Source organism: Lepus europaeus, chromosome 16 (genome assembly GCF_033115175.1).
Source record: "Lepus europaeus isolate LE1 chromosome 16, mLepTim1.pri, whole genome shotgun sequence".
Lineage (NCBI taxonomy): Eukaryota > Metazoa > Chordata > Mammalia > Lagomorpha > Leporidae > Lepus > Lepus europaeus.
The window spans coordinates 61,429,236-61,442,694 of NC_084842.1; the positions used below are offsets into that span (position 1 = coordinate 61,429,236).

A 13,459-nucleotide genomic window follows, 5' to 3' on the forward strand; every position below is an offset into this window, starting at 1 on the left:
TAAATCCTAGGTTTGCAGTGAGCTGGAAGTGAGCTTTAAATGAAATAAAATTGATAATGCACTTATCATAGCACAATACATTATTCTCATGTTTATGGTGACGATGGTGTAAACAAATTTACTGTGTTTCCAGTTGTATAAAAGCATAGCAATACAGTTATATAAAGGACATAATACTCAATAATGATAACAAGTGATGATGTCATTGGTTTATATATTGTTATATATACAGTATAATTTTTAATTGACAGCATTTATATCTATTTATGGGGTTCAGTGTGACTCAATATTTGTATAAAAGTGTAGTGCTCAAATAAAGTTAATTAGCATTTCAATCTCTAATATTTATCATTATATTTATTTATTTATTTTTATTAAAAAGACAGAGACACACAGAGAGACAGATAGACAGGGTAAGGGTAGATTTTCCATTGGCTAATTCACTTCCCCAATACTGGCAACAGTCAGGGCAGGGTCATGCTAAATCCAGAAGCTGAGAACGTATTCCGGATCTCCCACATGGATGGCAAGGACCCAAGTAACTGAACCATTACCTGTCCCCAACCCCACCCCACGCAGGGTACTCATTATCAGGAAGCCGAATAGGAAACAGAACATGCACTCAAACACATCATGCTGATAAGAGATGCAAGTGTCCCAAGCAGCATCTCAGCCTGCTGCTAAAATTTATCATTTCTATGTGTTGGGAACCATCTAGTTATTTTGAAAACAAAAAAAAAAGTTGCTGTAGCTGTAGTTACTCCACTGTTTAGAGAACACTGGTACTGATTCTCCCTATATAACTATTTGGATTCTTGTTATAGGAAGGGGCGAGGGGACAGTGGATAAAGACACATTGTAATGTATTTTAAATAAAATGGCTTAGTTCAGTTCTTGGCACACCCTGGTACCAAATAAATTACTTAATTGGAAGTCTTGACAGAACTGGAATGTTATTGTGTGTTTAGACAGGTTATCTGCACCCCCTAATTTCCAATATGTAGATGATTGCTGAAAGATTCATCTGTAACTAAAGCCAATCCTGTAAGTACAGGCTTATGCAGAGCTAGGCATGATCAGACTGTGACCACAACATTATGACCTTGGGGATTGCACTCCTCTCCATGCTTTCATTGCAGACCTGGACTCAACCACTGCTGGCCATCTTGTCCCTGAGAGTGTTTTGCTCTACAAACAAGCTCAGTGTTTCCATTTTGGCCAGGATTTACCCTCATTGCGTGTGTTTCAGGGAGTGTAGAGAAGATGAGCATTAAGTAAGCTAACACCATTGTAGACACTTGCATGAACACAAGAGTGAAAAGCAATTTAGTGGTAGCAAGTGCTGCTGTGGGTTGGATTTAGGGCTTTTATATTCACATTAAGGAGGGCAGCAAAGATGATAGATAAAATTCCTCTAGGGCTCACCATAATAACCAGTAAACTCTAATACCACCACTAGAAAACGAGTCAGGAACAATCAGTAAACCCTTCCCACTATGTCACAGACATTTTGAAGTGATGAGTGGAAACAATGAGAGCCTCAGGTGATTACTGACGTCATAAATAAGAGTGTCAATTGTTAAATCAACAACGGGAGTCACTGTGCACCTACTCCTCATGTAGGATCTCTGTCCTTAATGTGTTGTCCTATGAGAATTAACGGTAAAACTACTACTCAAATAGTACTCTATACTTTGTGTGTCTGTGTGGGTGCAGTATGTTAAATTCTTTACTTAGTTGACCTTCTGTATGTAAAGATAATTGAAAATGAATGTTGATGAACAATGCGATGGGAGAGGGTATGGGAGATAGGATGCTTGCGGGTAGGAGGGAGGCTATGGGGGGAAGAGTTGCTATGATTCAAAAGTTGTACTTTGGAAATTTATATTTATTAAATAAATAAAAGTTGAAAAAAAAAGAATCTTTGAATCCTAAATCAACATCTTATACTTTAACCAAGACCTTGGGTGGTCCCAAAGTTCAAGTGCACTCACAAAAATACTATTATCATTTGGCAACTGTAGAAGTAATATGTGGTAGAATTTGTCATCTCTAATTTCTACAGTCTACCAGTTCTGGGTCTCCATGGCAGAAGATGTTTTTGTCTCAAGGCTATGAGAGTTTTAACTGAGTACAGATGCCACAATCATAGTTAACACCAGTTTCATAAAAACAAATAAAAATCCCATGACATTGTTACTATTTTTATGATTTATCCAAGGGAACTTGTACATGAGGAGATTTCACAGATAGTTATTACAATATCTTGAGCAACAACTCTTCTATCCAACCCTAACCTCACACTCCTTCCACTCCCACACATTACTGCAGGATTTTTCTAGTAAATAGGCCATGTATTTAATAATTAGAAGATACACAAGTAAAAGCGATATGATTAACAATAGATTTAGAAAGTATGTACAATTGACATTTTTCTCTTTATCTTTAGCATGAATTTTTATCAGATGCATTTAAGGCATCATATATGTCGTGAATTTCACTGCTTACTCTACTCTGCATTTATTTTATATAGCAGTTTCTTCAACTCAATAACAGTACCCATTTGCTTGAATTTATTTATTGCACAATAATAGTAAACTACATTCTCTCTCTCTCTCTTTTTTTTTTTTTTTTTTTGGCAGGCAGAGTGGACAGTGAGAGAGAGAGACAGAGAGAAAGATCTTCCTTTACCATTGGTTCACCCCCACAATGGCCGCTGCGGCCAACACGCTGTGGCCGGCGCACCGCACTGATCCAAAGCCAGGAGCCAGGTGCATCTCCTGGTCTCCCATGCGGGTGCAGGGCCCAAGCATTTGGGCCATCCTCCACTGCACTCCTGGGCCACAGCAGAGAGCTGGACAGGAAGAGGAGCGACCGGGACAGAATCTGGTGCCCCAATCGAGACTAGAACCCAGTGTGCCAGCACCGCAGGCGGAGGATTAGCCTAGTGAGCCGCGGCACCGGCCCTATATTCTCAATTTTAAAACACATCACTCATATGGAATTCTTAATGGGTTCACATTATAAACAAACTAAATAGAAAATGTGGATCAAAGAGGTAATCTGGTATGAAAATTAGTGCCGCCAAAAAAAATTTGTACTATAGTTATAGGTTCAAGGTAACCATAAATCAAATAAGATCTTATATCTATGTCAAATGAAGATATAAACATGTGACTATATTATTTCATTCCAAATTTAGAACTATTATTTAAGGTATTATCATCTTTATTTCACAGATGTAACTTCTCCAAGGTAACATGGGTATGATATTTTAATGCTAGTCATAGAAACAGGTGTGTCTAAAGCCTTAACTTAAATAATAGTTCCTCCAGATAATAATATTGAGCACTAGTTTTTATTAATTAACATGTACTAGGGATAGCACTTCTGACAGAAAGTGATATGAATGTTGCCGGGAAAGGCCTGGACAGTCTCAGACACCTCCCTCCCAGCCTTGCCACAGTTTGAGAAATCCCTGTGTTAATGATTGTTCACAAGGCATTAAAAGCTTCTGCTGAACATAAGCTGGGGAGAAAACAGATAAACCTTTTCTCGGTGGGTCTTGAGACTCCACCTCCAATTGCTCATCCTATTTCCACACCATCCATTCATTAATTCATTTAATAGTTAAACAAACCATTGAATGTATTCTAGGAGAAAGGATTACAAAATTGATTGTGCTGTGCACCCAGCCTTGAGGAACTCAGTCACAAAGGGAGAAAGCAGAGTGTACCATGGCTAGGCGTGCTGCCATCGAGGTCAGACAAACGAATTCAACCAGCAACTTTGGCATTCTCTAGCTATTTCCTCTCGTGGAAACTCTATGCCTGTTTCTTCAAACACTCACCTTTCCAATAAATCAGTTAATATATATAAATGTTTTATCAAATTACTAGCAAAGGGGTAAGCATTTAGCCTAGCAGTTAAGACACCCACATCCCACATTAGAATACCTGGGTTTCATTCCCAGTCCTGATTCCTAATATCAGCTTCCTATTAATGCAGACCCGGACATGGTTTCCTTTTTTTATTTTTTTTATTTTTTTATTTTTGACAGGCAGAGTGGACAGTGAGAGAGAGAGAGACAGAGAGAAAGGTCTTCCTTTTTGCCGTTGGTTCACCCTCCAATGGCCGCCGCGGTAGCGCGCTGCGGCCGGCGCACCGCGCTGTTCCGATGGCAGGAGCCAGGTGCTTCTCCTGGTCTCCCATGGGGTGCAGAGCCCAAACACTTGGGCTATCCTCCACTGCACTCCCTGGCCACAGCAGAGAGCTGGCCTGGAAGAGGGGCAACCGGGACAGGATCGGTGCCCCGACCGGGACTAGAACCCGGTGTGCCGGCGCCGCAAGGCGGAGGATTAGCCTGTTGAGCCACGGCGCCGGCCCTGGACATGGTTTTCATGACCCAAGTAACTGGGTTCCCGTCATTCACACAAAGGACCTGAACTGAGTTCCCAGCTTCAGCAGCCAGGCTTATCCCTGGCCACTGCAGGCATGTGGGTGGCAAACCAGCAGATGGGAGTATCCTCTCTCTCTCTCTCTCTCTCTCTCTCTCTCTCTCTCTTCAAATAAATAAACAATTTTTGAAATTATTAGGCTGGAATAAAAGTAACTGTTAGTCATCAGTACCTAATTGCATAAGTAAAAATTACAATAGATCATAAGTTAGTACAAGTATATATTCAAAGTGCTTTGTTTCTTGTTATATAAAGCAGTGCCTAATTTGGCTTAGGAAATTTAAGGGCTTCTTCAAGGTGATAGCAGAGCTAAATACGGATTTGATGCTGTCTCACTGGTGGGAGGAGCCTGAGGCAACAAAGGCCATAATGTGTAAGCAAGGCCTCAGTGAACTGGAACAAAAGATAATAGTTGGAGCAATGCAACACGAAGAGGTTGCGAGAGTAAGTTGCAAGATACGTGACAAGCCTCATATGCCTAAACTTATACACTGGCAAGGGACATCTAGTGCCAAATGACAAGTTTTAGTTCAAGTGTGATAAAAACACACTGAGTATTGAAAAAAATAGTATTTTCAATTGTAGGTGGTCTAGAGCAATACTTACAGGCCTCTAAGGAAAAAAGTTCACTGATTAGAGAGGGTGAGATCAGGGAGGATATAGACGAAATGCAGGAGAAAGCAACCCTTCCAAAGTCAAGTTAGTAAAACACTGTTGTATAGCAGTGTGTTGGGAGTCACTCCAGAAAGTCTCTTCTCCCCGGCTTCTCCATCTCTCAGCATTCTCCCTCCCAAGCCCTCATACGTTCGCTCTGTCACAAGTCCTGCTGATCTCAACCCCTAAACCTCTCTCCAACCCTCCTTTCTCGCCATGCTGACCGCAGTGATCTTGCATCGGACAATGGCCCGCTCCCTTGTGGACTATTCCATTACCCTTTATTTTACTGTTGCTAAGTTCATCTTTTTCTAATTTATCCTTATAGGCCATCACAATGTTTCGCTAATAAAATTCCATCATGTCATTCTCCTGGTTATATATTTCCAATGGCTTCTTGTTACTTATAAGGGTAAGTGATAAGCCTGATCATAAATAAACAAGATACCTTCTTCTCCAACCTCAGTTATGGTCATTCCCTCTTCAAAAATATCAGCATATGAGAGATTTATTTGTTTGCTCATATGCAAGGGTCTCTCTGGTTTGAATCTCTACCAGGTATTTATCTTATGTTACAAAACTAGCCACATTCTTTTGATAAATTTTGACAGAAGGTACAGCTTACAACAATTGTGAACATCTTCTTGATCTAAGCAACACATTTAAAGCCCTCTGTGATCTTCCACAACTAATTTTGAATCTGGTTTCGTGAAATCCTCATTAAACCCACACTGGTGAATTTATTTCCTTCTAGACATACACCTTGTGCTTTTGCCACATTTCAGAATTTCTGTTCATATCATCCCTCCTGTGGCAACCCATGATCTATTCCTCTCTTCCTCTCCATATCCTTAAAATTCTGTGTATCCATTTTTTTTCCCTGTGGAGTGTCCCCATGTGACCTCGTCCCAGAGAAATCACTCCCTTCTGTGAAACATGCCAGCACTTACCATTTCAGCCTTTTACTTGCAATTAATCATTAGTTCCTGGTTGTTGATACTGCTGTTTATTCTGTTCAATAATTATTTATCTCTTACATTGTTCTAAGACTTTTAAAGTGTTTATGCTTTATTTCCTAATCTGGATTGCAATTTCCTTGAAAGCTGGGACTTTGGCCTTTATTACTCTAACTATTAGTATTATTATTTTAGGCCCTACACAATATCTCATATACAAATATGTTAGGCACATAATTAGATTTTGCTAGTTGACATGTTGGCTGATACATCTACAGAAAGCAAAACCAAATAACTGGAGTTCATGAGCAACAACATTGCTTGAATTACTGAGCCTTTTTCTACTTTTAAAATGTCATAGTCCTAAGGGAATAATTGGAAACACATTTTTAATTGATTAGATTATTGAACTTTCTCAGGTAGTGTATATTTGTGATTTGCTTAGAAAGAAATGGTTGAAAGGCAGAAGACAATATAGTGCTCCATACTGGGTTCAAAGACACTGCCCTTTGAGCACAGGAAGCTTCCCCAGGGCAGCCAAGGATGAAAGAGGAAGAGGGAGGAGGGGTGAGAGGGAGAAGAAAAGGAGGGAGGGGAGCAGGGAGCCAATGAGGAAGAAGAGGAGAGGGGAGAGGAAAAAGAAAAGGGAAGGACACAGTAAAGAGGAAGGGAGTTGGAGAGAATAGGGGAAATAATAACTTCTGATTAAATTGGTGGCTGAAACACTTTCCAAAAAGGAACACAGGTTTCCAACTAAACAACCATGGTTAGTTTCGTTCATTATTTCATTAGTTTCACAAATAACAGCAACAACTACAAAAAATTCAATTTTGTTCTTAAAGGATCTTAAAAAAAAATAAAAAACCTTTGTTCCTTCTAATTTACTTTCTTAATAACTAACAACAGACTACTGAAGTCCATTTTATTTGTGAACCCAATACAATTTTATAAAATTAATGTGATCGAAAAGACTAAGTGAAATCAAAGTGCCTGAGGATGAAATCATTTCAACAGCTCCAAATCTTCTCACTTGTTTAGGCAAGATTGCTTTAGTATTTTATATTTCTAGGAGAAAAACGATCCCTCCCAGGACAGGAAGATGGTAATGAAAGTCCAAGTTCGAGATAGTGGTGATTCTGACTAACTGAATGTCACAGTGGCATCTGCACACTGCCTTGCTTTGACACAGCAAGTTAATATCATTATTTACTAGAAATCAAAAGTCATGAGTTCAGCTTTAAAAAAAAAAAAAAGGGAAGTTCAGGCCAAGCAAAACTTGGGTCAGCAGATGACTTACGTAAACATGTAGTTTAGGTATTACAGGGAAACTCCAGTCTCGAGCAGACTACAGCTGTCAGATCTGGAGCCCTTGTTTCCTTCAAAGTGAAACCCTCCAGCAAGTGAGAAGAGGAGAAGAACCACAACCCAACCTGGTGCAAAGAACCAAATGGCCTGCGGTCATTTGCCTTACACGACTTCAGAAGCACATGCACATATACAAAGTTCTCCCCACTTCCTTCCAACGACAAAATCTTTGAGAGACTTTTTGAAACTTGGTGTTGTGTCTACCAAGTTACAAACATGCACTATGTGAACCAAATTCACTAGACTTTGTTGTAGAAGGAGAAAGTCTAAAGCACAACTTAGGAAAGATTTAGAAGCAAATCACTGTTCTTTTCAGCCACAGAATTTCACCTGTGTTGTTACTGTGGCCACTGTCAGAAGATCATACTGGATATAATGCATCACCTGTACCCTGGCTGTCTTTCAAACTTCATCACCCCTGTGGAACTCCTCCAGATGTGCTGGCCACGATAGCTCTCCTTCAGGTCCACATAGAAAGCACCTGCACACTACAGAGCCTTGGTACTTGCTGTGTCCCTCATTTGATCTGATGCTCTATTGGCCAACCAAGAGATTGGCTTCTGGTTGCTGGTTGCTCCTTAGCACAGGAGTCACTTCCAAGTGAAGTCTTCCTTGGCCACCCTACCCACAGTTATGCATTACCAATTTTGTCTATCCTTACTAAATTACAAGTATTTTCTTCCTTGGCACTTCTCCTTTTCCTCTTCACACTTTTTGTATTTAAAATGCAAGCTCTGTTTATGAATTCATTCATCCACCCAACGAAAGTTCATTGAGCCTCTTCCATTCCCTAGGCAATATTCTAAAGTGTTGTGATTTAGCAGTAAACAGAACAAAGTCCCTGTTTTCTTGAAGCTTACATTCTACTTGTGGAGGATGAAGTATTCCTAATAGCAGCACAATCAGTGATGACATAATTTTAGAAGATAACAGTGCCTTGGAAGAAAGGGAAAAAATCAGGGCAGGTTAAGGAGAAACAGGAGTGCCAGGATGTCAGGGCAAGAGCAGATTTAATACAAGTAAGTAGAATCAGAGTAGGCCTCAGAGAGAAGGTGGAGTTTGAGCAAAGACTTGGAAGAGGTAAACGTGTTTGGCCTGCAGGTGTCTGGGAGAACATTCCAGGCAGGGGGAATCACTTATGCAAAAATCTAAGGCAGAAGCAGGTGGAACAAGTTCTAGGAATAGCAAGAAGTTCACTGTGGTTGGAGCTGAGTCAGAGAGGAGGAGAGTGGAAGAGAGAAGGTTCTAGAGTTATTGTGGTCAGGCATCGATGGAGCATTCATTCTGAGTGAAACTGGGAGCTAATGTAGGGTTCAGAGCAGAGGTGTGAGATGATTTGAAGGGTAACCCAGCCTGAGCTGTAAACACACTAAGGAGAGGCAAAGGAAGAATAAGAGTACACACCCAGGAACACCACTGTTTGTGGGACACTTGGGATATAGTTAAAATGTCTGTTGCATGAATTAATATGCAAGTGAGTGATAGAAGAAGGCTTAAGGACAAGATATACAGGGATCCTCACAAACATGAAGTACAAAATGATACACATCTTCCCATCTTTGGGACTCGGATATAGTGTAATGATGTGTGTGAATGTGTGTGTGTTTCAGAAACTATGTACATATCAATATTTATTGGTTCTCTTGTTTGTGTAAAACCCTTTTTAAAATTAAGTTCTGCTTTCAATTAACTTAAAATGTATACATATTTATTGCATAACACGTGATGTTTCAATATACAGTATTGTACTTCAATACGTGTTCAAGTCAGTGTTAATGTATCTATGTCATCAAACATTAATCATTTCTTTGTAGTAAAAAATTCAAAATCCTTTCTTCTACTTTTTTGGAAATATAAACTACATTATCATTATCTATATTCACCCTACTATGCAAGAGAACACCAGACATATTTCTCCCAACTATAACTTAGCACCCATTAATCAACTTTTGCCACTCCCACCTGCTCTCCTACACTCCCCAGCCTCTGTTAATGACTACATAAAGCATTTTTAATTTTGAAAAAATACCTCCACCCATTTACTGTCACATGGATAAATGTATGCATAATCTTGTGTTCATTAACAGCATGCTAGTAAGGCAACTTCCTCTTCATGAACAATAGCATATTCTAACACTGCCTAGCTGAGGTGAAGATTTTCAATTCTGAACTTTTTGGAAGAAGTCTGTTCTCACAAAAATAAAGGTTGCAGTTTCAATTCCCGTTTCACTATACTAGTTTTAAAAGAGGAAAAGAGTTTCCACAGCCACAGATTCTTTCTCAATCTTGACAAATTTGTTTGTGAAGACTTTGAGCATGAGAGAGAGCCAAGAAAATGAGTCTGGAAATCCCTGTACAAACTGAAAAGGGAGAAAACAAAATACAGATGGCAAATGGGCAGGAGGTTAATCTATGTAAGAGAGCAGATATTTAAAATGTACTATTTTTAGTCACGTTAATATAGTTTCAATACCGTCAATGTAAAGGTTAAACAGCTTTGAAGTTCACAGAAATTACCTTATTCATGTTGGCATTCACGTGTATTTATCAAGCACATTGTACTGACTCAGCCTTGGCCATTCAAAGTTGAGCAGGGTAGTGCAGGTGCCTGCACCGTGTATGTGTATTCATTCTCCACTGGGTGAGTTCACTTTCAATGACAGAAAGCTTGGTTTGGTGTATGGCAAAAAAACAGTTTACTTTTTTAATGTATAAAACATAGATATAAATTAAGTGTATAAATGGAAACACAGTATATCTGTGGCAATAAAATTTCATGAGAAAGGGTGATTAGGAAAACAACTATCAGCAACAAGGTTGAGAAGTGCTTGTCTTTTGGAAAGGAAATAAGCAAATAACTATAATTAAATGCAATGACTATGATAACAAGGACAGCACAGAATCTTATCTGTACATACCAGGAACACCTAATTTGGTATGGATGGGTAGACCAAGGAAGGCTTTCTAGGAGAGGTTATGCTGAAGCAGACAGATAAGGCATGACCAATAGGAATTACCCAGGCAAGCAGATAGGGGAGTGGTGAGCTAGAACCAAAACAGAGAGGAAACTTATGTGAAAGTCCTCTACAATCCATTGAACAGATGTTTATTGAGGAAAATCTATATAATTCTTTAAATTATCAAACTTGATTAATTAATGCATGAAGCTGCATAGGCCACAAAGAAAACATGGAAAATTGAAAACTGAATGGGTGTCACATTCTTTATCTTCACGTTTGTCCTCTCTTCCATATGAGCCTATTGCTGGCCATTATCCCAGTAAGAGCCTCACAATCTCTGGCCAGAGGATCCCTACAGCCCCTGACTTGTCTTTCTTTAATCATCCCATAGCAGCCGAAGCTCAGAGCTCCCTGCAACTGAGGTGCCTGGCTGAACTGCCTAGAGAGCAGTGTAATGTGTGCTTCACCCCTCCAAATCTCCAAATTTGGAGATGATCCAAATAATCAACTCCATAGCCTGCCAGGTATGAGCCTGCACAGCCGGGCTCCAAACTACAGATCTGAAAGAATTCAAGTGTCTCTTTAAGGCTATAGTTCTTAAACTTTATAACATACTGACAGCTCGAGACCTCCCTTAATTCCTCCAGTCACAAATATGTGGAGGGCCTCCTGTGCACCAGGCACTGTTCTCTTCCCTGAAGATAGTGCCTAAACAGGACAGAGAAGGCCCTTCACTCATGCTGTTTGTTTCCTCAGGGAGCGAAGCCATAGAGGAGACACACAAATACAATAAATATAATCATTTACATTAATATGAGTAAAGCCATAAAGGGGGATGGATTAAAGAGTTCCATTACAGAAAGAGATGATGAAATAACATTTGGGCTGAGACATGAATGATAAACAGATACCTACGTCAGCGGATTCAAAATCTTTTAGCTATTTTGAAATAACAAATGTTTCAGGTGATGAATATGTATTTTTGCCCAAATTTGATCATATAAGTTGTGTCACATGTATCAAAACATCATCCTGGGTTTCATAAAGATGTGCAGTTAATTATTAGCTATATACTAAATAAACAATAAAACCCCATAAAAATTAAGTAAAAGAAGGAAGGAAGGAAGGAAGGTAAGAAGGAAGGAAGGAAGGAGGGAGGGAAGGAAGGAAGAAAGGAAGGAAGAAAAGGAGGGAGGGAGAGAGGGAGGGGAGAAATAGCTATGTGATACAGGAGGAGTGCTCTGAGAATACAGACTGTCCCTATATTGTAAAGACTATAAATTGAAAATGAAAATGCAAAGAAGCAGAACTGTTAATGTGCATATACCTATGTATCTATACTGTCATTAAAATGTCATAAATTGGCCGGCGCCGTGGCTCAACAGGCTAATCCTCCGCCTTGCGGCGCCGGCACACCGGGTTCTAGTCCCGGTCGGGGCACCGATCCTGTCCCGGTTGCCCCTCTTCCAGGCCAGCTCTCTGCTGTGGCCAGGGAGTGCAGTGGAGGATGGCCCAGGTGCTTGGGCCCTGCACCCCATGGGAGACCAGGAGAAGCACCTGGCTCCTGCCATCAGATCAGCGCGGTGCGCCGGCCGCAGCGTGCCAACCGCGGCGGCCATTGGAGGGTGAACCAACGGCAAAAGGAAGACCTTTCTCTCTGTCTCTCTCTACTGTCCACTCTGCCTGTCAAAAAAAAAAAAAATGTCATAAATTTCAGAATCGGTAGTTTAGTAGACCCTGTCACTCTACACATATTTCCCAGAAGCAGTAGAATTTTCCCCAAACCATCAAGTAAAGAGTTAAAGGTCTCTAGGCCCCTGCTGCTCTAACAGTCCTAAGAGTTGGTTTCAGTATAACTGGTCAGGGTCCACTGTCATGTGCCTTGTTAACCATTTCTAATATTATTTCTACAGCAAACAATAGTGCAAGTTCAGTATTCCTTATTCAAAATACTTAGAATGCAAAATGTTTCAGATTTCATAATTTTTTTCTGATTTTGGAATATTTGCATACACGTTGTGAGATATTTTGAGGATGAGACCCAATTCTAAAAATGAACTTCAATGATGTTTCACATACATCTTATATGTGGCCTAAAGACAATTTTATACAATATAATTTAGTGCATATGTGTTTTGAGTGCGTCCTGTCACATGAGATCAGATGCAAAATTTTCCACTTGCAGTGTCCATGCAGCACTCAAAAACTTCCAACTTTTTTAGCATTTTGGATTTTAGATTTTTGAATTAGGGATGGTCAACCTGTAATCATTTAACTACAAGACTGAACCTTGAATAAGGATCCTAACTTTATCTGCTAAGTAGAAAACAGCATAGTAGTTGTCAAACATTAGAGAAGCAGACACCCTCAGTCTGAATCCAAGATACACCACATAACTTATACATGAAATCCTGGGCAAGTTCTAAACTTTGTGTGCCTTGGTTTTCTATCAAATGAGAATAATAATGATACCAATAATAACGGAATTTTTGTGAGGATTTAATGATATAATGCATGTCAGCAAGCTCTTGAAAGACCATTGGCATACTAGAAATGATCCCAATGTCCGCAATAGAAATTGTAAATTCCTGCTAAACTATCACCTCACTTAAATGTACTCCATTTCCCAATCCTAACTTTCTTTTTTTTTTTTCATTTTCAGTGACCAGCTTTCAACCAATTTACAAAGCTCACATGAAATGCTAAAATCACTATGAAATTTCTACTAGCTTCATTTTCCAGAAAATTTGTTTCACTCTTCTGAACAACTATTAGCACACTGTTTATACCACTAATCTAATCATTTAGTGCTTTGTAAGGTAGATTTGTAAACACGCCTTACATGCTCTGTTAGATTATAAATTCATTTAGAGAAGTCTCATCCCATTGAAATATAAGTTTGAACACATATATAATCCAAAATGCTCTAGTAGCCATATAAAAATGTTAAACAGGCAAATTAATTTTAATGATATATCTAGCACTATATAAATAAAATACTATAAATTTACCATATAATCAATATAAAAGTTACCAAAATAATGGAATTTTTTGTATCAAGTCTTTG

At 39.4% G+C, this 13,459-nt stretch overlaps 1 protein-coding gene across 2 annotated transcripts in view; it reads right to left on the reverse strand.

The window, feature by feature from the left end:
- Positions 1-13,459, reverse strand: part of DTHD1 (death domain containing 1) — a 75,609-nt gene that overhangs the window by 7,088 nt on the left and 55,062 nt on the right. The gene's annotated exons all lie outside the window — the stretch shown is intronic.